Source organism: Falco naumanni, chromosome 1, assembly GCF_017639655.2.
Source record: "Falco naumanni isolate bFalNau1 chromosome 1, bFalNau1.pat, whole genome shotgun sequence".
NCBI lineage: Eukaryota > Metazoa > Chordata > Aves > Falconiformes > Falconidae > Falco > Falco naumanni.
In genome coordinates, this window is record NC_054054.1 from 85,823,933 (window position 1) to 85,848,247 (window position 24,315).

At 42.0% G+C, this 24,315-nt stretch overlaps 1 protein-coding gene across 18 annotated transcripts in view; it reads left to right on the forward strand.

Moving 5' to 3' along the window:
- The window catches only part of FBRSL1 (fibrosin like 1), a 547,437-nt gene that overhangs the window by 188,368 nt on the left and 334,754 nt on the right, over window positions 1-24,315 (forward strand). Inside the window, exon 1 of one of the 18 annotated variants that reach the window (XM_040602550.1) lies at window positions 14,218-14,472. The exons of the other annotated variants lie outside the window; for them this stretch is intronic. The gene's annotated coding sequence lies outside the window, so the exon portion shown is untranslated. Of the gene's footprint in view, window positions 1-14,217; window positions 14,473-24,315 lie in introns of those variants that run through there. 18 annotated transcript variants of the gene reach the window in all.

The following is a 24,315-nucleotide window of genomic DNA, read 5'->3' on the forward strand; positions in this document are numbered from 1 at the left end:
CAGCTAGTGGTTACCTAGAATCTGCTGTCCTTCCACGGTGGGGGTGGGTGGGTGTTTTTAAGTGACCCTCTATCATAGCTGTACCCAAGCCCAGGTGAGGCTGAGCTCTGCAGTCAGCTGTGAGCATTTAAAAATCGGGGGGAATGTAGAGTTGGGGGGTGGAGGGGGCAAGCTGCATATCTTTTAGACAATGTCCTAATGAGGCGGTGGTATTCTGAGAGTAGATGACACCCTGCTTATTTCTAGCTTGGTTTTTCTGTGGGAATTTGTCTGGTGCAATCAGGTGTGTGTGATTTATTTTTTTTTTCTTCATTCCTTCTTCTGTCCAGTAACTTCTAAGTTGGCTGACTTAAATCAGGTGGGGAAAGTCCAACAGACCTCTTAAAAATGAAATGTAAGCAAGTGTCTGAGGGACACTTTTCCTAATGAAAAACAGCTTCAGCTGCAGCTCGTGCCACCTTGCAAAGTTGCTCTGCAACACATGATTGAGGAGCAGGATGCTGGTCCCTATGAAAGCAGGCTTCCTTGGGTCGGGGGCTCAGTGTGAGTACTAAGGGACCTGAATATGGGTGAAGGAGCAGTTCTTTTTGTGTTCTCTTATTCCCAGCTATGTTGCAACTTCCAGCTTGGTTGACTATGTAGTTACTTCCTAACCTGAAACCAGTCACTGCAGGCACTGAAACTGCAGCTGAATGTGGTTTAGCTCAGGCCTATGCACAAAGCAGTGGGACTTCTTAGATCAGAATAAAGGTATGTGTGATGCCACCAAGCTCCTGGACACAGCAGCCTTGCTGAGAACAAATCATTTGCCTCAGTGTATCGCTGCTGGTCTTTGATGGTTTTGCTTTTGTGGGGGATGTGTGTAAAATGAGTGAGAAATCAGTACTTCGAGATATTTTTCTGAAAAATTTTCATAGTGCTGTTTTGCTTTTCTTTACATTTGTTGACAAATGTGCTGGTCAGCTACATTGAGTAAATTTCAGTCATTCCCCTACTAGTTATTTATCCAGTATACTTAATGGAAGCCTAAACTAATCTTTAGTGGGCTAATACTATAGATTCAGAGAATTTAAATTTATGCCTTATTTTCTTCTAGTAATGCTTAAATACATTTTGTAACAATATTTTATACTAATGTCCTACAAATAGCAAATACAGCATGTAGAAAAAATTACCCATTTCCTTTGTTTTTGCTTTCAAATTGTTGAAATAACATAAATATTTTTTGTGTGTATATAGGTACATATGCCTACATGAATTTTAAATTATCTACTTAAATGTTCTTGGAACTCAGTGTATGTTTATCTTGTATTGGCCTGGTATCAACCCAGTTAGCTCCACAATGCTGACACTTCATTCTTTGCCATCAGAAAATCACCTTTTGGCAAGCTGTACAATGGGACAGAGGTTATTTAAAAGATTAGCACTTGTATAGAAATCTCTCTATTTGATTTGAAATGCTTCCTGCATTAATGATTTTCTTGCAGTTATCATCTTTAGATGGAGTTGTTCCCTGGGAGTAGATTGTTATACATACTCCATACAGCACTGAGATAAGATGGCTACTGGTTTTACAAGACTGTTTTTTGAGAAATACTGTCTAGGATTTTTCTACATTTGTTTAAGTAGTAGTATAGAAAAGAAGAATGTTTGCAGTAATCAATAGTTGTTGCCAGTTACGAGCATACAGAAACCCAGAGGAAATGTAGCTCTGAATCAGGAGCATAAAATACAGGACAATTTCAAGCAGTATCTAACAAGGGAAACTATTTCTACTATAAAAAGCAAATGTGCTGCACAGGTGAGAGACACTGAGGGGATGCTACGGATTTCTTTATATCAGTGTTAATCAAAAAGTGAAAAGCCTTCTGGCTGTATTGCATAGTCTCTGGATTCTGCATAACTGATGAGTGGAGATAAACTGGCAGCGTGAAATGCTTATGAGCTGATGTTTCAATGCAAGAAACCCGCATTTTAATCAAACATGTGGGCTGTGTCCCTGTCTCTGCTCCCAGCATCCCAGTGCATGGCTGGCCCAGAGCCCTCCCCTCCAGACTAAGGGACAGAACTGTTCTTAATCATAGCTTTGGAGAGGATGAACTAGAGGCAGATGAATTAGTAGCTAAGTCAGCTGTGGATTGGTTCATCCATATTTCCCAGTTACTTCCTTTATTATTGTGAGCAAAGTTAGGGGAAGTCCCAGCATCATTTTTCTGGGTATAGGTATGTAAGTAACTTTTGTGAAAAATGAGTCTCACAAAGAAGTATCTTAAGTTTGCTAATTTATATTTCTACACTAGAGTATCTCTGAATACTTTTGTGGAGTAAAGCCCAACATATGGCTCAAAGTTGATTATAAAATACAGACACTTCTGTGTAGGTATCTGGCTCCATTCTTTTCCCTGCTTGGTAATGACCGTAACTGTTCTGTCTGACAGCTGTGCACTGACTATACAAAATGAGATGGTGGATCTAGTCCAGCTCCCAAAGTGCCAGCATCTGCACTCATTGGCTCCTTTTTTCTTTTGGCAGTCCTAACTGAGAAACCAGTGATTAATTCAGCAGAGAGAATGAAGCTGAAGTCTGACCCTTAAAGAGCTGCCGCTGGATTAGTGAAGAGGCACACTGGTGTATTAGGAAAGTTCATACCTTCAGGTCTCATACTGTGTCGTCTTGTGTGTAAATATGACTTCAGCATCTTAGAACATCTATGCAAGAGCAGGGTCAGTTCCTCTGAAATTTCTGGAAGCAGTGGTGACCTGCATCACAGTGGAATGTCGCACAGGGTTGGTCACCTCTGTTACAGACTTTGTAATTCTTTGGCTGAAAAAACAGAAAAAGAGGGAGGAGTTTCCATAACTAAAGTTAGAGCACAAGGAAACCAGATTGGAAGAAGTCGTGTGCAGCTTGGAGAGGAATTTGAAGCAGCAGCCAGGGATGTGGTAAGAGGAGGTACATGATACGGAATGGAGGGAAGAGGAGGAGCAAATCTCCTATATCCTGCTGTTGTTTGTGTTGGATTATGTGCCTGTTGCTGTCTCCTGCTAGTCCGTTTTGCTCCTATGCAACTCTTAATTCCCAGCTTTTCCCTTCTCCACTCCCATTTTTGTTTCTTTTCCTGATTACCGTGGGTTGTACTGAGTGATGAAAAAGCAGGGCATCATACATGCCTTGCTACTGGATAGTATTCATGCCATGTGGGCTCAAAAAAGAGCTAGAGGCTTTAAAGGCGTTTGGCAAACATTTATTTCCTGTCTTGAATTGGTCACATTTCTTACGCAGAAGGTTCCTTACCAAATCCTTAAGTCTTGCTGCTTTCAGAGGACTTTTGGCTTCCAGTTGTTTCCTCATCAAAGATGGTAGGAAAGAGTATAGAAAAACGCTGCCCTGAGTTGCGGTTACAGACTGGTACTCGCAGCTGTTAAGCTGCCTTTAGCTGAGGCTCTTGAGCCAAATGTAGCTTGTTCTGTAGGTTTCTTAAGTGGTAGCATTTATTATCTGCCAGGTGCTAGTAAGTTGTGTAATTACAACTGCTTGTTTGTCTTTGCCCTCTACCTCAGATGGCTCGTCTAGGCCTCGATAAGTGAAGAAACACCATCTGGCTGCTGCTGCAGGGTGCTGGGAGATTGCCACCTTGCAAACCTTTAGAGCTGGAGTTTTTTGTGGTGTGGGTTTTTTTGTTTGTTTGGTGGGTTTTGTGTTTTGGGTTTTTTTTGTTTTGGTTTGGGTTTTTTATGTTTTAGAAGGCCTAGGGAACCTTCCAGGTCTGTTTTCTCCTTGTTTCTTTCTGAGCCAGAGAATGTCTCTTGCCCTTTTATTTACAGCCACTTGCTCTAGGCATGTGTTGTCAGCGTTAAGTGTTAAGAACTGACATAGCTTTTCAGGGTTACTGCCTCCCCAGTCTCCTGGCAATTCGAAGGAGAGTATCCTGGTGGTAGCTCATTGAAATGTCTGACAGAGAATTGTTTTCTTGAAATGGGTTCAGATGTTATGTAGCTGATCAGAGTGGGGAGATGATTGTGTTTCCCCACCACAGAGATCACATAGGTCTATTTTCAAGAGGAAAACCCCATCTTTCATGAGGTGTGTCTGTCATATGAGAAATTATGTGATAGCAATTCAAATTTGACCAGGCTTTTAGGTTTAAGTTCACATTTATACCAGGAGGGGGAGAGAGGGAAATGGATCCAGTTGCTATTACCAGGCAGAGCTAAAGGTAGCAGTGAGTCAGCTGGGGGAGCAGCAATTTTTGAGCAAGTCGATTCTCATTCCTCTCTACCTGCTCTGCAGATCCATTAAAAATGTTTTTTTTATAAAATACCTATTCTCAATCTAATGAGATACTGTCTCCATTGCACCATTTATCAATAGCTGCAGTGACAATAGGTAGTGTTAACTTCACAAAGCAGATGTAATAAGATAAATGGGAAAATTGCTCAGGACGCAGGGGTTAAGGGTGAGCTCCGTGGGTGGGAAATGTTTGTGCTCTTTGCTGTGCCTTTTTTTGTAGTCATGGCTGCAAACCACCTCCACGGGTTGTTTTTCCCCATCCACCCTCCAGTGTGGAAAAACAGGATATTATTTTCCCTTGAGAAATATCAAGTGTTTGAGGCCTCAGTCATTTGCTGGTGTTAGAGGCTCGTGGTGGCCTGGTCTGTGGAGGAACTGGATGATGAATTTGCAAGAACATGCTTGAAATACAGCTCATGCAGTCCTGAGTGGCAAGTATCTGTAGATCTGCTTTCAGGCTTCTGTGGTGTGAGGATTAAAGCTGGCTTGGAGAATGACAAATCTGTTTTGTTGCAGATTCGGAGTTTCAAAGTTCGTTTTGGCTCAATGTTGCAACAAGAGGAAAAGTTCTTGAATGCTGTTTGCAACATAAGCATGTGTTGAAACACCTCATTTTGGACAGAATCAGTGTGTATCAGCCATTAGTATGTAAAACGGCTGAAGACAGATCTGTGCTGGAAGGGAAGAGAACATGCAAGTGTGGATTGTATTTTATTTAGCTGTCCTTTTTCTTTAATGTAGCACTCTTATCATCAGTCAGAATAACATTCTTGCTTTGCTGGCCCAAAATAGCCACCTAACAGCCACCTCCAGAAGGAGCTTGCTGCTGAACACTGTATGGGGTACACTTACTGTATATATTTTTGGAGCAAGGTCGTATCTAGGCCCTGAGCTGGCCCTGCTGCAAAGCACTCCTGCCTTCCCTCCTGCTGGCTTGCTTTCTAAGGCTTGCTGCTCCCTTGTGGCGGGACAGCTCTAGGTTAGGATCCTAGTAAACTGGGAAATGTTTTGTTCTGGTTGGGGGTTTTTTGCTTTCCATTTTTGGGGCAGTTTGTTTTTAGCCAAAACCCTCAAAGTTTTGACATGTTTGATCTGACCTGGTTTCCTGATGTGCACCATCACTTCTGCTGAGCAGCAGTGGCCTGGGGGGGAAGATTCCACACTTCTGACTGCTGTGTTGGCTTGTGTCGCAGTGAACTATATGTGAAAATACATCCCTAAGGTTGCAGCACACACCAATATTTTATACTCATTAAACTTTTGAAACTGAGAGATTATTGATATGAATAAATCTTGACAGGATAGAGAATTTAGAGGAGAGGAGGATAAGTTACATGTAATAAAATAATGTATATATCTGTCTCCAACCACCAAGCCCCGATATTCTTCTTGGAGCCGTCTTATCCAACTGCAACAGTTTACAACAGCTAAACCAATCATGGGCTGCAGTGTGTGATTGCAGGTTTGTGATGTGAGGATTTAGTTAAGCAATACTCTTCCACTATTTGTAGACAAAACTGCCTGCAATTTTAACAGTACATTAAAGAGGTTTTAGTTTTCAGGCAGTACAAGCTATGACAAATTAGCCTTCTTCGATTAAAATCAATAATCATGCAAGCTAAATAAAGGATTTAACAGCAGGTGGGTGGTCTAACTGGTAAATTGATTTTCTTTGGGTATAGGTGAATGTGCATGGCAGTACCTCCATCATTAAATAATCTCTGTGATGAGACACACAATCAACTTTATTAATGTGACTATTCTTGTAGTCTTCTAACATAAATCAATGCCTTCTGGAAAACATTGTATATTTGGTTAGAGAGCTGTTAAAGCAATATATTAGAAAGCAGTTTACTACTCTTTGCCAAGTGCATTAAAAAGTGTGTTGAGTGTAGAGGAGTAGTAAAAGTTCATACTGTCCTTTTTATAGTAAAATCAAAATAAAGTTTACACAGGTTTAACAAAAAAAATATCTACAGGATTAACATCTTCCCTGTGTTGGTGCTACTGTAGCTTAAATGCGTGATCAAAAACAATGCTGTATTGTTTTAGTGGCACAACTGAACAAAGTTCTGAATACTTCACATTTGCTAATTGTTTTCAACTGTGGAAAGATCACAAAGTGACTGCGATATTGTGAATCAAGCTGGTTAATATTACACTAGAAGTGATAAGATAGGAGACTGAAAAGTCCCTGAGTCTTTACCTTCCTTATCTCTTATCACTCTCCTTAATAGTTATAGTTTTAGATTAAATAACCTCTCATATCATAATTTACATTTTATTGGTGCATAATACAATTTTGCTTCCTATTGTCATTTATTGAGCTTTCAAAAATGTCAAAGGTCAGTCAGTCTTTCTTTTTTTTTGATGCCTTATGGCAAGTGCTTTTCAGTTCACAAATAAGAATATTGCTACGTAAATGATACTGGATTCCACTTTCCTGATCAAGTTTTATAAGAGAATAAACCTAAAGAGTAAATCTAACAGGTGGGATTAGAAGCCAGACATGTTTTATTCAGGTGGTTGTTCCTTTCTCTGTGGCTCCAAGAGCTCATTCCTCACCTCAGTTTCCTCCTCTGCAAAATGGAAAGAAGACTCAACCACATACCTTCCTTACTGTGGCTCTAACTGCTAGTTAAACATTTTTAAACATTTAGGGGATGGTAAGTCCTCAGTGTTAATAATTAACCTGTCTCTATAACTGTCCTGTAGAGTAGCTGTCATTTCTGACTTTCAAGTTTTTCTTTTGTTGTTACTCTTTATGACTTTTGTTATTGCTTGTTCTTCACTGCCATGAGAATATACTTTCACTGTCTAGCAGACAGTGCAGGATCATGTTATCCCAAGTAATCATGGACTCTGGTGTTGTGGGAACTTCAGCTGAAGTGTGTCTGGGCTTTCTGTGGCAGTGAAAACAAACCTGCTTAATTGTGGCTGACTGTAGCTGAAGGTGGGAGACGTAAGGGAAATGGTTCTGGTCCTGCCTTCCTCTTTAGTTTCTTTGTTGTGTGGGTGCAGCCAGAGTGTTTTGACTGCTTGATTTTGGTTTGGTGGGGCCATGGAAGGTAGAAGCATTTTGATTTTATTACTTCTTATCCTTTTCCTGATCTTCCAACTTTGTTTTTGGTAGGGGTGGTAGTTGTTGTTTACAGCACTGTGCTGTACTCGGAGATCCCAATTCTGTTCTCAGTCTTTGTGTTAACAAGAAACCACTCTTTAGTTACCTTCCTGGAAAAAGGAAATATGCTCTAAGCTCCTTTAATTGCTTAGAGACTGATTCTTGCATGTGACAGATCTCCATCTGAAGGAGAATCTTGAAGTACTTGATGACAATAGACTCATCCTCCTACGGGAGATTCTGCAATGTAACGTCCTGCATTTTTAACAGCATGGGTTAAGTCTGTCGTTCTCATCTGGCATCTACTGAGTGCAAACATCAGCCCTGGTTTTCCTTCACAAGTATCCTAGCCACCACTGAGCACCAAACATGTTTTATCTGACTGCTTTTTAATGCATAGGGAAGCCTTCCTCTTCAAATCAGAAGAGATGCTGCTTTAGTTTCCTTTGCAGTCTTTCAGAATTCCCTCTCTGCCTGCGGTGGCCATGCCACCAGCTCAGCTGGGATTATTCTGCCTCCCCTTTTCCCCTCCTTCTGTACCTTCAGCTTAAAAACCGAGAAAAGCCATGTCCAATGAAGTTTACAAAACAACACAATTCTTCACTGTGCAGCTTTGCCAGTGTTATGTTGTATCTCTGGACTGCAGACGTAGCCCTTTTAGGGAGGGATGCTCTCTGCTGAGATGTGTACACCATCTGGTGAGCCTCTGTCCTGGTACTGGCCTTCATCTGCTGCTGTGCCGCACACATTAATACCAGTAACAAATGAGGCTGTTCCTCCCTCTCCCTGTGCTTGCAGGCTCTTGATGGGCTGTTCTCTGCTCGACCTCCTGATGCAGCCATCAGGCAGTACTGATGGGGGGTGGGAGTGGGGGGTGTGTGGAGCTTTTGACACAGGACATCTGTCTGCTATGAACTGGAGAGCAACTCATTTCACGTGAACAGCTTCCCAGCTGTGCAGTACCTGCCTGGAGTGGAAAGGTTTTAGGTTGTGCTGGCTATAGCTCATGTTGAGCTGCTTCATCTGTATTCCAGTCTCCTATTAAAGTGTAGTAAACCTGTGTTACTGAAATACCAGTTAAACTACATTGACTAGTGAATAGATGTGAACTAGTTCATGTTTTTCTCTTTGGAAAAAAAGCCCACAAACCCAAAACGTTAGCTTCTTTATAATTACGGTCTTAGAGACTTCCAAAGGAATAGAATAGAAAACCTATTGCAAATCCTCTACCAATTTGTGAATCATACTCGTATTGATAAAGGAACATACAGTACACAGAGCATTGAGCTTTTAGTTTAGGGGGTTTAGGATGACAGTTGTGGTGTATGATTCTCCAAATACAAAACGTGTGTAATAAAAACATTTCTGGAGCCTGCGGAGTTAAGAACACAAATGGGAACAAGAGTTCTGATTCTCAGCTGTTCCAACATACAGCAGATGGTTAACTTGCCTTCTAAATCTTTGCATAAATTGGGTAAATTCTCAGGACTACCCGTGATTTTTCAACCTGTTCCCAATTTTTTGAGCACTAGTAAAATAATAATTTCCAAATCAGTTCCAGGCTGTGGAAAGGGAAGCATTTTGCAGTGGTGAAAAAGCCTGAATCAGAAATAAGACCTCAGATTTTGACTTGCGGTGTTTTGCCTACTGCACGTTTGTTTGCAAGAAGCTGGGAATCCTGGCCTTGAGGCGGCTGTGAAGTGAGCTGTTTAATGCTTATTGTCTGATAGTCTTCGATGAAGTGCAGTATAGAAATGCTTAGTCTTGACATTCTTCAAATTATCCTAGCAACACTATAAGAAATAATGTTATTCTAAGTTGTCCTTTCTTGTAGTATCAGTATTAATTTCAGTTTCTCTGAATTTTTTTGTTCTCTGATCTTTCACAGAATCTGAGTTTTGCTTTAGTGTTTCTCATGCATTTTCTTCTCTTTGAATTCCTCATGAAGGAAATAAATTTGCTGCAGTAAAATAATCTTAGTACTGAAATAATAGGTATATTAAAGTATGAATTACCTTGGTGGCAATAGAGGACAGATTTTTATTACTTGCTTATCAGGGAGGGTTTGTGTTTGAGTTCACTGAGTTGTAAGTGCATTATACTAGAACTAAACTTAACCTGGCTTGGTAACGACAGCATACATAGGTAATCCATGAAGACAGTACAGATCTATATGGCAATGATTTTTTTAAAAAAATAATGAAAATTGGAAGTGCTTTCATGTTTTTTGTTGGCAAAGAAGTTTTCATTATTATTGAAAGAATACATTGAGTAGCTATTTTTAAAGACTTGATGAAATGAAAAAAAACCCCAGCTAATCAATAGGAAAGATCTTCTCGATTGAGACCATTCCTAGTCATCCGAGGAGGACCTCAGAAGGAGGTGTGGTACCAGGAGCTGAGGTAGCAGGATGCTCCTCAGGGCAGAGCAGATATCCCATGCAGCACGTTCAGCAGCCCCCAGGTATTTTAGGGCTTGTTTACAAGGAGAAATGACCTGAAAGGGCTCACCACATGGCTCTCTTAGCAGTTTACCTTAATTCAGTCCAATAAAGTGACTCCTTATCTGAAGGAGTATCACACATATAAATTCATACCCTGCTTCAATTTGTAGTAATTTCTGTTTGTATCTAAGCTGTAAGAATTGTGAGCAGCAGTGGCCAAGTTGCACTTGGGCTGAGCAGAGAAGAGTAGTGTGTGCTTGGCTATGTGACAGCAGAATAGTAGGAAGATGTCTTTCCAGCTTGTAAGAGTATTATGTTGATTACCTTTTGTGATGGCACAGAGAGAAGTGAGCTATATGCTGTCAAAACTGGGCAATATCACTGCAGCAATATGGATAATAGTGATTAAAATCAATCTCTGTTTGTAAGTACAAACGAATGTTTCTTGTTTCAGATCATACAGCTCAGCAAAATAAAGTGTTGTCAACAACAGGTTATAAACCCTACATGTTTTATTCTTAGATCATATCAAAAGTAGAGAGAAATAACAGACCACTTTACAGGGTAATTCTGTTTTTCAGGTTAATTTATAATATCTGATGAGATAGATGTGTTAGAAGGAACTTTCACATGTCAAGATTAGGAGCATGGATTGTAGTAGTAGTGTTGTTTAAAGTGGTGAGGAGTTTGGCTGCTCCTACTGAATTTTTTAAAAAGTAATCATTTATCTAGTCCTGTGATAGTATTGATGGCTACTTTGTAATCTGAAAAACCCAATCTGAATGAAAAGAAAAATAAAATCAAGAGAATCTCTTGCTCGTGTTGAGTCTTTGCTGGCCTGTTCCTTGGAAGCAGAGGAGGCCTCAGGTACAGTTTGCTGACTGTCAGTGGCTCAGCACCTTGAAATTCTTCTGATCCTGTTGAATCTAGGGATTTACTTGTGTGAATGTAAGTATAAGCACTTGCATTGAATTTAATAGCAATTATTTAGAAAACAGTGTGAATATAACCACACAGGAAACCTGCTTCTCGGTATCTCTCTGGCTGCCGTTTATGTGGCTGTTTTCCAGTGCTGCTGCTGTAAACTTACGGATGGAAGGTGATCTAATGGCATCAACTGTTAAGCAACAATTAATGAAATGATTGTTAATTAAGCCCATTTAAGTTACAAGCAGTAAGTTGGATCAATCTACTGTGTTTGAAGGAGCTTTTGTTACCTTACCAGTGAGAGAGCAAGGCTGTGGTGTGGTACGTAACAACCACAGGAGGAGGAATTACTGTTTTTATGGATAAATGTGCTTTTTGAAGGGAGCTTTAATAATTGTATTGGTCAAACAAAAATATCTGCTTCTGTGTGCTTCAGAAATGCCCTTGTTCACACAACCTTTTGTACAAGCAATGTGAGCTAGTATTTTTAGACAGCTGATAAAAGGCAGACATAAGGGAAACTGAGTTCTTCCCTAATTTATTACCTTTTTTCCTTCCATTTGTTAATTTGGTTAACCAAATCATTATTTGGCACTAACAGCAGAAATTGTCTCCATTGATGGAATTTAAATGTGATTGCAGTGACTGTGCAAATATCCCCCGCACAGAAGCACGCCACGCTTGCTTGTGACGCCTCTTGACCTTTATTTTGTTGCTGAAGTGCAGGAAGCCACGTGTGAGCAGATGCGGGATGCAGGAGGGGGCTCACATAAGGTAAACACTGCCATGTCAGGCTATCGATTCCTGCAGGTGGGCACGAGTGAGGGCCTCTGATGGCAAAAGCTGGGTCGATGGGATATTTGTCAAGTTCAGCAGGGTTTTGTAGGGGATTGTTTCCATGTGTTGTGCTCTAAAGGTAGGCTTTTTCTTTCAAGGGCAGACGAGGAGGAAGTAAGTCTGCAAAGTCTGAGCAATGTAGTTTTAATTGAAGTCATACATCTTGATGGAGCAGAGGTAAAAAGGAGGAGACCATATGGTGTAACCTTTATTTTTGTTAGCTTCCCTGATAATCCTTTGATTCGATAAGAAATGTTGCTCCATTGGCTGAGCTCACAGGGTGCAGTTGTTCTCTGATAAGCATGTGTTTACTGTCTGCCATAAATGCCTGAAGTGACAGTTTATGGCAAGTTAGATTGGATGTTTTAAATGCTGAGTGGATGTATCATAACTGTGCTTCCACAGGCGGGTTTGCTGTGCGTTTGAGTTGGTTGAAGGAACACGTTAAACTGTAATGTTTATTTGTTCTTGAAGCAGACCAGTTGGACCCCGGCGTAACGCACAGTCCTTGCAAATATTTTACAATTTAGACTCACTTGAATACAATATCCAGCCCCAATTCCACCTCCCCACCCCCACCGAGCCATGGAGGAGGAACACAAAGATGATGTGTATTTTGGTACAATCTGCACATCCTTTTAGAACTAGATGATCTGTTTTGTCCCCTTGTGTTAGATACTCATGCTATCTGGATCTTAATGTAGCCTCGTTTAGAGCAATATTCGATCACATCAAAACTTTCAAACCCAGTAAATTAGTTAACTTCTGTTGGGTTTCCCTGATGCTAGAGACCCACTACTGTCCCCATTGGAGGTATTCAGGAATTTTAAAATTACTAGTCTTCACACTGGGAGAGAAAGCAAATAACTCATCAATCTCTGGGCTAGTGAAGGATGGCATGTTATATTTATATGTCCTGTTCCTACTTGAGCTGGGTAATTTTTCTGAAACTCAAGATATATTTTATCTGATTAAAATCTGAAGACAGTCTATTATTTCTATAACCACATTTAAGTCTTGCAATTTAAAGAAATTAGTTTGCATTTCACATGTCATACACAATGATTTATAGAGGAAAATGGGTTTCTGCATCTGTTTTGTCTCTTGATTCATTAAGTTTTGATTGAAGAAATTTTTTGAAATAGGGTGTAAAGGAATTTTTCATCCCTAGTGAAGGGATTTCTTGGTTTTTGCAGCATCTGGTTGGATTGGGTTTTTTGGTGTGGTTTGTTTTTTTTTTTTTCCCTGTGTGCATATGCCAAGAAATCTTTAATTCCCTTTCCTGATTTTGAAAGTTCAACCTGAGGGAATTGAGCAATTTCTCTAGTTTACACCGATCACTTTCTGTTGATACGAAGCCAACAGCTCTGACACACAGTCAGATATGGCACCACAGAAGGGGCCCGGTTGCAGTTTACTCCAGGAACTCTCCTTTCGTTACTCAAGTAACTGTAGTAGCTCTGGCTGTTGTTTCTGATGCCCTTGCAGATGCTGGGTGTGCCCAGGGTGACTGATTGCACAAGAGCCGTGCTCGGCGCCCCCGCCTCACTGGAGCTATGGAAAGCCAGGAGTAAACTGATGTGGTTCTAAAACTGCTTTGCCCTGTCTTATGTACATAAACATTATGTGATACAGTCAAGTTGCTCCTTAGCTTTAGAGACACAGGAATGTGTTAGTAGCTTACTATCTCATTTCTGCTCCAGCATAAGGAGAGAAATAATCAGGAATTGTGTCAAGGCTGTGTCTGGTGTGTCCAGAAGAAATTGCATCAGATCAACTGATGCTTCTGTCCATTTGAGGTAGCTGGTTTTGTTTTGGTTTTGCATGTCACTTGCCAGCTACATTTAGCATGAATAAGTGTTTTCAGATGTCCCATAAATCAAAGTCTGGCCTGATGTAAAAAGTCTGTTATGAGCAAAAATGGAGGAAAGGATACACTGGATTTTCTGGCCAATGAAAGATTTTGGAAGAGGAGACACTGAGCTAAAAGGCTTCTGAGCTAATCCTGCCTTGTGACATGTGGGTGAGATGTTGTAGGTGAAAGTCCCACAAGGCTACAAATATTTCTGTTGTGTTACACCCAGTTACACCAGGGCCGAAGCTGATCCTGCCTCATGTTTGTTTCCTTTGATTTCCCTCTCCTTTCCCACACACAGCTTGTGACAGATGTAGCCACCGCTTTTAATGATGGACCTTTGTCAGGCCAGGGAAAATGGCCACTTGAATTCAGAGAGAAAATAATGATCCTTTTGATCAAGCAAGCTGGCGTTGGTGGATGGGCTGCACAGGCCAGAGGGGGGAGAGCTCAAAGGGCACCTGCCCGTAACACAAGCGATGGCAGGAAGCGCGCCCAGCTGTAAGAGAGAGAAATTGGCCCTGTGTTTGGAAAGAATAGAGGAAGAGAGATTAGAGGTTAAACTGGAAAGAGTGTTAAAATATTCTGGGTGTATGATGGCTGTAGCTGTGGATTTAAATTGCTGAAATTACCTTGTCAGGATGCCTTATCGGCTGCTGTTCTAGTGATTGTTTGGTTTAGATAAGAACTCGAGTGCGATAAAACCTTGATAACAGTTTAGAGATGACAGCGCTTTTGAAACTGCTGGCACTTGCTAGGGGCTCACTGAGCTGCTGAGAAGCTCTGGTTGGATTTATTCCACTGCATTTTTTTTTCCCCTCCACCCCTCTTCTTTTGTTTCGTATTTCTGTTTAAGTGCTTAAGCTCTTGCTTTGGATCGTCATTATTTTGAGACACGCAGCCACTTCTGAGCACTTTCTGGAAACGGTGCGTGTGTGTAGAGGAGGTGACCCGTGCTGAGGAGTGGAAGTGAATGCTGAGGGGAAGAAGAAAAACAAGGTACTTCTGTGCTGCTTGCCATCTGATCCAATTTACGTGCACTGAGCTGAGCATAGAGTTTCAGAACCTATGAGGATATAAGAGGCTGGGTTACTCAGTGTGCTTGGTAGTATTCTCCTGCTACTTCCCAAAATACAAAGTTCCTGTAAAAATCTGTTCGTTTATGACAATTAATTTAATGGGGATGTAAAATAGCAGTCCTTAAAAATCTACCTGATGTTTGTGGCAGTACGTTTATGTCACTTACACTAGTTTTGACTGTTATATTTTGGGGTTTGTGATGTTGTGGTTTTTTCAGATACAGGCTAGTAACAAACCTCCCCCTGACCTCATGCCATACGTGTGTGCTGTTTGTACAGGGACAGAAGAAGGATTGCATAAACCAGTGTGGTATTTTTGTCTAATTCTTATTGAAGATGATTTATGTGGTATGGCCTTATTTTGGTTCTGTCTTTCTTCTAATAAATCATGCATTTAGCAGCTCTTGCACTTCTGAAAGTGTGTGCTGCTTAGATTTTCAAAATAATTTAAATTGATTTGTTTTTTATGTAAATATAATTTGAAATGAGGAAGCAGGGAAACTATAGAATGCAGATGAACAATAGGAAAAACACTGAAGCTGTAGGACTATAGTTAGAACATGGAAATTCAGGATGAATTTTCATGATGTTCTTTTTAGTGGTCTTTGCTTTCTGCTCATGCTCATTAGGCTTAATAGTAAAGCAGTGCATCCAGGTATTCCTTGTCTACAAATGGGGTTTTAGCCTGCCCAGCCAAAGGATAAACTCAAATATTATGAAATAAGCATGGGGAAGAAGTGTCTGTTGAGATAATTACACATCTTGTGTATTAATTGTTTTTACAAAATTCTGAAATAATCTCTGTCTGGTCACAGCTAAACTTTTCTTGGTTTGGTGGGCAGCAGAGCACTTTGCATTACACCACTTCCATTCTATCTAAAAGCATTACCTTTTTAAACAACATACAGATGACTACATGGTATTGCTGGCAGAAAAGGACAGTTTTAATTCTCATACTGGGGAGCATTGTAACATACTGATCTGTAACAAATGCTACTGTTATTATACGAGTATTAAGAGGAGTGTCCTGTTGGTAAGACTGGATCTCCATCTTGCCTTTTGCAACGCTGTGCTGCTGCGTTTACCAGACAACCTATTTTTGTCCCGTGATTATAAGGGTACAGCTCTTCTTGGAGCTGTGTCAGGCAGGGCATCAGGTTTGCAGCTGCTGAACCTGGCAGCTATCTAACTGGTGAGTGTTTACAAGTTGTTTGTTTTTATCTTGCATCTGTAAGGATGGAGAAAATATTATTTGGGACAGTATGTGAGGAAGCCTTCAGCTGCAGCTTTCAAGTACATTTCTTTACCTTCTGGGCTGAAATGTACGCTAATGTATTGACTATTGAGCCCCTGCATTGAAGTTGTTGAGGAGCTGCGTGGTTCCTAGTGCTGTTTCATCAGACCAAGGAGCCTTGAGATGTCAAGGTGGTTGCAACTCGTACCTACTTCCTGTAGTGTACTTGGGTTTGTTTTAGCATTTTGTTGTGGTTTTTTTGACATGGTGTTTGTGATGAACTGATTGTTTTTTTTCTTTAGTAGCAAATGTAGTGTATCCTCTGTTCCATCGTTCAGCCTGATAACACACTTAAGTGTGTTCTAGTTGGCACAGGAACAACATGTTCTACAAAGTCCACAGCAAAACTTTGGACCACATCAGTTTGACTATCTGGGGATATGTAAATAATTGCAACACAAAGTACCAGGGGAAACTGTACTCTGGAGTAACCAGACTTTGCTTTGTTGTTGGTTTGGGGTTTTTTCCCCCTTGTTTTTAACCTGAAATGCCTTTTTTCCCCCTGTAATATGAGAGGAATCTTTTTGGTAGTTGACTGACTAAATGTACACCCATATATGTTTGCAACTGCTGAAATACATCACCGAAAAGCACCAGTAAGAGAAAATAGCAGTTAAGAGGCTGATTGTTCTGTGTATTGGTTATATCTAAAAATATCAGTTTTACGAGATCGCTGTGAGCTAAAACTTCTTTGTTTATATGTGGATAAGCGCATATACATAGCAAGTTTCTAGTGGGGCAGCATTAGTGTGGAAGCTCTGGAACAGATTAATTTTTGAGATTATGAAGATTAGGTTTCTGATGTGATGATAGTTTGTTGATTTTTGTATTACTTAGGTAGTCACACTGGAGACATCCTGAGAGGCATGGTGTAAACCATCTCTAGCTCTAGAAGAGATGACACTAGGTAAATAAGTCAGTCAAAATTGGAAGAAAAAGAATGATCAGACTCTGTTTTTAGAAATACTGGACTAAAGTGTACGGTGACTATGTGATTTTCTTAGGATTGTACAGGAGGCCTGTAAAAGAGTGATTAAGCAAAAGATGAACCACAGCAGAAATATGACACCGAACTATTTGAGTTATCAAACCTAATCAAATAATAAGAATGAACAAATAAGCTACCCAACAACTGAGATGCTTAATCAGTACTGGGTTAGATTCCTCTGATTGCACTGAGGCACTCGTGGGCTATTTTTTCAAGTCTGTATCTGACTTGAGACTGTACACTTTTTTTTTTTCTCTTAATGAAAGCCCAACATTTATTTTGTTCCAGCAAATTTCAGAACGTATCTCACAACAAAACAAAGAGCTGGCAGCATTGCCTTTCTTGGGGAAACTGGAAATACCCTAGGCTTTCTCCAGCCATACTCTTAATTTGAGGTTTAACGCTCTGTTAATATCAGCCCACACTTGCATCACTTGAGTAGATGTGTGCTGGGACTGGTAAGAGCAAGGAGTAGCTGGCTACAGCATTGTGTGGGGATGGTCAGAGCCTGAAGCTTTCAAGAGGGCTTGCAAGGGGAGAGCTGGATGGCTTTTACCACCCAGGTCGAACTATGCATGAGGATTGCAAATGAAGCCCGATGTGAGCTGCCACAGCAATTCTGTCTGTGTGGAGTGACTGACAGCTCGTTCATCTTCCATCAGAAGATTACAGTCGGTGGCTTGGGTGAAAGTAGTCCTTGTGGGTGTCCTTCCTTCAGGGTGCACAGAGCTCCTGTGGATACAGTCTCGCTGATTCCTGTGCAGTAAGTTAACAAAGCTCTGGTGGGGCATTTCAAAGAATTATTTGCAAAACTCAGAGGTTTCACTTTTTACCCTAAAGTTTCATTTTGAATCTCAGCTTCATTTCAGGTGATGCTGAAAGTGAAACTCAGCTACCTCTTCTGTACTGGAACAGTTACGTAAGAAAATCTCACAAATCACGTACCGTTTGTATGCAGAGCAGTAGGATAGGGAAGACATGATAGCTTCTTCAGAAGCATCTTGTGGAGAGTTAAAGTTCTGCAGCCACAAGACCTAGATGTCCTTGCTAAATTTCTTTGTTGCTAATCTTGATGTTTGAGGGGTCTTATAGGAGACATGAGCTTACTGTTTCCTTCATTACATTCTTCTTCGGCAATTACAAGGTGACTGCATCACCTCTTGTGATTTGGTGCTAATGGTGACACGACACTCATGTCCCTTCCTCTAGAGCCTGACTTTGAGTTACTATTATACAGAATATTTATATCTTTTATGTGCAAGTACTTCTGTTACTGTTCTCTACCACCAAAAATTCAGTAACTTGAATTACACAGAGGAGCAAACATAAAGGTTCTAATGCCAATCTGTGTTGTTAATGTGGACCGTAGGACCACATCTGTCTGAAGTAAAGGGTGGTGACAGAATTGCATCCCCTCAGTTTGCTCATCTTCCTTTGTATGTGTGTGTGAAAATAGAGCATATATACAATGATGGTCTTACTACTGAAACCACAGTACTGTTCCTAAATGCATAGAGGCTCAGAAGTTAAGACTCCAAAGACCTGATTTGTGACCTGCTGGTCACCTTTCTCATGTCTCTTAAGACATGAACAATCTTCCAGTAAAAATTAAATGCAATTACAGCGCTCAGAGGAGCTTCAAAGTGGTCTGGCTAATTTTGGGGTTGAGTCTGACCCCAGAAGTGGTTCAGTTGCGTGGGATGTCAGGCTTGCATCTCGAAGATTATGGCTAAACCACACCAATTTATTTAGCTGCAGTGAAGAATTTGAATTCTTCTGGGTTGGGGTTTTTTTTTCCTTATAACCTCTCAAGAAAGGCAAACTTTAAGCAACCACACACAGCTGGTGTTTCTAATAAGACACAGATGTGTTTTGGGATCTCTCCCATCTCCTGCAACATTTAAATGTAGATAAATAGAACTTAATCAGCTATAAATAACAGCATGTCATGCCTGTGGATCACTAACCTTCTCTGGGACTCCCACAGGACTAGGGTTAAGCTTAATTACTTCAGTCTACTACAAACAACAGAATAATCGGCTGTTGGATATTGCATTGGGAAGGTGGAGGGAGCATAAAGAAGCAAGTCAACATCCATAGCCAGTGACACGATGTTCCGGTGCTCATTGTAGGGTATGTGTAATGTTTTGAGACCAATGGGATTGTTTTATTCCCTGTTTTGGATTCAGTGCACTGGAGCTTTAATGTCAGTACTACATCTGTGAGTGTTCTAAAACCAAATAAACTCGAGGCACCTATGAACTATTCCCCCCCCCCCCCCTTTTAGGGATAGCTGCTCAGATTTTCTGGAATAAAAAGGTGGTGATTGTGACTCTTTAACCTTATTGTAGGTGAACAGAAGTTATTCCTCTGTGGCCATTGCATATTGCTAATTTAAGAGGGCGGATTGGTATGTCTGGTCTGGAGTATGGTGACCACAAGCCACAGGCAGTTCTCCTTGTCTGGGGGGTGTCAGTGTCTGTCAGCTTCCAGCAGCAGGATCTGGGTGTCTGGCCAGGCTGGCCTGCATGGGAATGTGTTAGGGAGCTGCTCTCTCCTAGCAGCTTTCTGCTGAAGCAAATGTGAGACAGATGCTGGTGCAACCACTGAGACCCATCTTCCATCACTGCCAGCTTCTGCTTTTCCTGTCTGGGCATTACCCAGATTACAGGGATCACCTGTGCATTCATCAGCTGCTGTGTATCCTATGGTATATAAATACCATAGGTTACCATGGTTCAATGATGAAAACAGCTATAAAGGCAGTGCCATGTTCATATAGAGAGTTGTTTGTTCTCCTCTAGTACTCAGTGCAGACTACTGTCATCTCTTGATCCTTTTTGAAACATAGTCCTTCAGTCTCTTGTCTGCCTCAGTGTGATTGTCACACCTCTTGATGTTGCACTTCAGCTGAAATACCTACAATAAGCAATCACTAATAAATTGTTGTGACATGCCAGTTTGAACAAGATGTCCTTTGAACTTTGGTCAACACACGGCCAGGTTTCACGAGTTAGCAGTGCCCATTGCCATCACTCTTCCAAATAGTAAGCCATGACAAGGGAAACTGTAATGTCCCAAACTGCACAGTTGTTCCCTTTGTATTGGTGTGAGTGAAGTACATTTTTGCTTAGTAATTTATTTGTTCATTGATATGTTTTTGGTTAATTGTCACTTTTCTCAAAGAGTGCCAGTGAGAAGGTACTTCCTAGACCTTTTTCCTTGTTAGCTCCTGCTTTTGCACGATAGTTAACATAAATGGGTTTTGTGATTTGCATAACCTTTTCCCAGCTACAGTAGCTCTGAGCTATATATTTGGTTTTTTCACAGTAGACTTGATTTACAGCAGTTATCCCTGCCCCATGTATCCACTCCATGGTACCGCAAGTATCTGGCAGGTAAAGCTGGGCAAAGCCGAGGGTGATTCAGCCAGGAGATGAGGGCAGTCTTTACAGCTCTTCTCAACAAAAGAGCCTTGCAAGGGCTGTCTGAAAGAAAAATGGCAATGCTAATGCTTTGGCGTTCATGGTTTGATGTGTGGTGTGCATTACATGCAGCTGAACAGCATGGAGTCTGGCTTGGGCTTCACTCGGTGCTGCATGGGTTTTGGTGTTGCTGCTGTCCCTGCACCCCTGTTCTTTTCAAAGCAAGAGCAGGTATTGGGGTGTACAGTTAACACAAGATTGCTTGTTTGCTTTTTCTCTTTTCTCATGTCCCTGTATGCTGCATTTCCTTCTTGGAAATGTAATTAAAACATTTATGAGGGGGGAGAGCCAGCCTGAAGGGCTGCCACAGTGACATGGAGGCCGTCTCGCTGGGGGAGAGCTGGCCTGCAGCACTGCCCGCAGCCCTTTCCCACACGCAGTCCCCCGCTTGTTTGATTTCCCCTGCTGCTGGCCAGGTTCAGGAAGCCAGGGGAATATTTATTTATAAGCTGTCTGTACAGATGTTTTCATTGTGGTTTGTGGTGCATTGGTGCCACTTAGTGGGGGGAGAATTGAATTGACAGCTCTAACAGTGCAGGGGAAAACTAGGCGAGCTGGGTTTCATATTCCAGTCCCACCTCCGCCCCCCCCAGTAGTATTTCTGCAGTTCAAAGACAAATTCGAGTCTTATGCTAGCCACAGAGCTGCCATGGGTACTGGAGCTGGCTGTTGGCAGAGCAGTGCTGGCAGGCTGGATGCGGGCTGACCCTAGTCCCGACAGAGGAAAGCTGCACTGAAAGCGCTGCTGAATATTAGGCTAAATAGTCTGGCTTTGCTGATAGAAAAAGTTAATCCAGCCATGCCTTGTGTTATGAAAGGTTTTGGCAGGCTTAAAAATTATTTTCTCTGTGTTATGGTTTCCACTACTTTAGGTGTAACAGGAAGGATGATGGGATAGGATGGTGTTAGCTCAGATTCCAGTTTTGGAGGAGCTGCTCTATACAAAATGTTAACAGTGTTTACTCAGAATCATTTAACTGGATTTTCTATTTGTTTTTCCCACAGAAAGGCCTGTGGGGAAAAACCACAATCATGTGCTGTGATATTTTTAAGCAACCTATTGCGCTCCCCCAAATAAAAGCTTATGGTTAACTAATGGTACCTGGAAAGAGGCCTGGATGTCTGCTGTTTGCAGTGACAGAAATGACCATCAGCCACAACGTCTGTGTGAGCCTGCAGTTTTGTTGCGAGGTTGTAGTGGAGCACGTTGCCCTCAAAGTGCCATGCAGCACCCTCTGTTCTGTATGTGGGGGGTGCAGTTGTGGAAAAGGTTCTGTGTTGTCAAGATCTTGTGTTTGATTGATAACCTGTGTATTTTTGTCTCATTTAGGAAAGGATGCTTTAGGGTGGCTTTTACCTTGAGTTGAATTGAATTGTTGAATTGCTTTTTTCGACTTTTTGCACATGGGCTCCTTTGTTGAATTGTTTCTTTGTGTGTCCTCTGCCAGGCGTGCAGCGGGCAGCGTCCCAGGGCTCATGTGAGTCTTGAACCTGGCTTTGCCACTCTTCCACATGGGGAACTGCTGCTAATTTTGGTGAAATTTCTGGGCATGGAACAGTTACGCTTTCAGTCCTTAAGAAAACATACCCTGACCAAGGATCATGCTTACTGGCCTTAGTCATACCTAGTGTAGCTTTCATCTTAGCTAGTCCCATTACCCTCAGCAGGAAAAGCAGCGCTTCACCGAGGTCGGCAGGTCCCACCTACTGGAACGTTTCCTGGAGGCCCTGGTGCACTGCAGTTCTCTTGGCTCCTACGGGAGGGAGATTAAAGCCAGCGTGGGTGCGTGTCCTGGCATCACCTCTCCGTAGCTCGGCGTGCAGCTTTACCTTCTGCACGCTGCCTGTGGCACACACCGGTTCCTTCCAATTTATGCAGCTGCCAAGCTGACAGCTCCCAGGTGATACGTGCAGGGCACAAATTCTTGCATCTTCTACCTCCTGTTTTGAACCCGTTTGTGTCTGTCTTGCGCTCTCACCAGAGGGCACTGCACAACATGTTGCAGCCTAATAAATAACCTCTTAACCTGCTTAGCTGCTTTATGCTTGGTGCCATGTTTTACAACATTACCTGGAGTCCTTGAATGCTGGTTCCCATGGCAACCTGATGTAGCATTTTTATTCTTTATTACTATCACTGTTTTATTGCTGCCTTGTTCAAATGTGCTGTCATCTTTATTTTGCCTGGGTGTGTGTACGAGCCACAGATCTGTTTAGAAAAACTATATTATTAAACAGTTTAGTGAATTTGGAGAAAGGGTGGTGATCTGTCACTGTCAATTTTAATATTAAATGGAGAAGCACACCATAAATGGAAACAAACTATAAAGAAAAACAAACTGGCAACCCAAATGTTAATATAGACAGCTTAGGATACTTCATGGAGGTGCAAATAGTTGGGTAAAAGCAAATTAGTAGGAGAAATACTGCTTCTGTAGGGGACCACTATAGTCTTAATTTCTGTGAGAGGGCATACTGACAGTGTCCAGATGTTCTTAGGAGCAGGTTTTGGCCAAAGACAGTCACGGGAGCAAGGACCTAAGTTATTTTAAGGTGCAGCTTGAAAGATTTACAGATGGAGCTGTATGGCCCCTATAGGGAATAGCTAGATATTAAGCTGGTAATATGGATCAGGCTGTAGATAACTCACTGCACCGTGTTTATGCTTTATCAGTCCTGTGGCAACAAGTCCTGCTTCTCTGCAAGGGCCAAGAGAGGTTTCTTCCTCTGGGCTTGGTGATAACTGGGCTTCAGGAGTAGGGGCAGGAGAATCGCCTTTGCTGAAGGGCTGGAGGTGGAGCTAGAGGTGGGTGTGCTGGTCCTCCCAGCCGGGTCTGGTGCCTAGTGGCTAAGATGAACCATTGACAGATTTGGTGTTGGGAAGGAAGGTGGATTCCTGCAGGTGGGGTTAACAGGGACCATGGGGAGAGGGTTTGCTTTCCTTCTGAGTGGAGGGCACAGTCTGTTCCCTAGGATTGTTTGGGGATTTTACCTAAAACATGGGGTTCTGCTGTTGCAGGAGATAATGGGTGATAGTAGTAGTAGGGATGATGGGGATTTGGAGGAGCTACAGGCTTTTACAGGCACCTTCAGGAGAGCTGCCAGGATTTAGCCAGGGTGCTGGCAGCTCCCTTCGGGCCGGGAGGAGCCATGGGACAGCCTGGCTCCCTGCAGGACATGCCCTGCTGAAGCCTGGCTAGCAGGGGCTGTTTGGGGCCAGCTAATCACAGCTGACAGCGGGATGGGATTTTTCTTCAGGGCAAAGGCTGCATTTCTGGGAATGGTGAAGCAGAGTTAAAGGCAGGGGGATCTTGTGCATACAGGAGCCAGCTGGCAAACCCCAGATAACAGATATCTTTCTAAGCACATGTTAGGAGCAGTGCTGTTTTCAATGGCTCCCTTGTACACACTGTCATCTTCCTTCCCTACTCTAAGTATTAGGGGCCGCTATAAAAACATTTGCTTTCTTAGCTCCTCGGTCTAAATCACTCTTTCCTATTGACTGCTACTGTGCAGCTAAGCATGGCAGTAGGATATAAGTATCCCCTGTGCAGAGAGAGGATGTTGAAAGGACTGGGGTCAGGGCTGCCTCCTCAAGCCTTTAAGGAATGGAGAGGCATCATTTGGACAGGTATAAATTATCTAGAACAGCGCACAGAATTTTAGACCCTGTACTTAAATCCTTCATTCTGTCTTGTGCCAGCAGCAAGGTGGATTCTGCAGCCTTTTCTAGAGACTCAGATGCTTTGGAGAACATGTTTGTCCTTCCAGAAAAGTCTGAGATTTCCCCACCCCCCGCCCCGCTCTTCATTCTTTGCAAATTTGTCTGTTTTGGGGTGATGCTATATAACAGGACAGATTTGGCTGTGAGACTTTGGCAGGGAAATTTCTTCAGAGTACTTGAAGTACACACTTGTTCATCTCCAGAACCCAAAGCAAAACTGGTCTGTAAATTGGAATTCAGTCCTTGGTTGGGAAATTTAGACAATTGGTCTA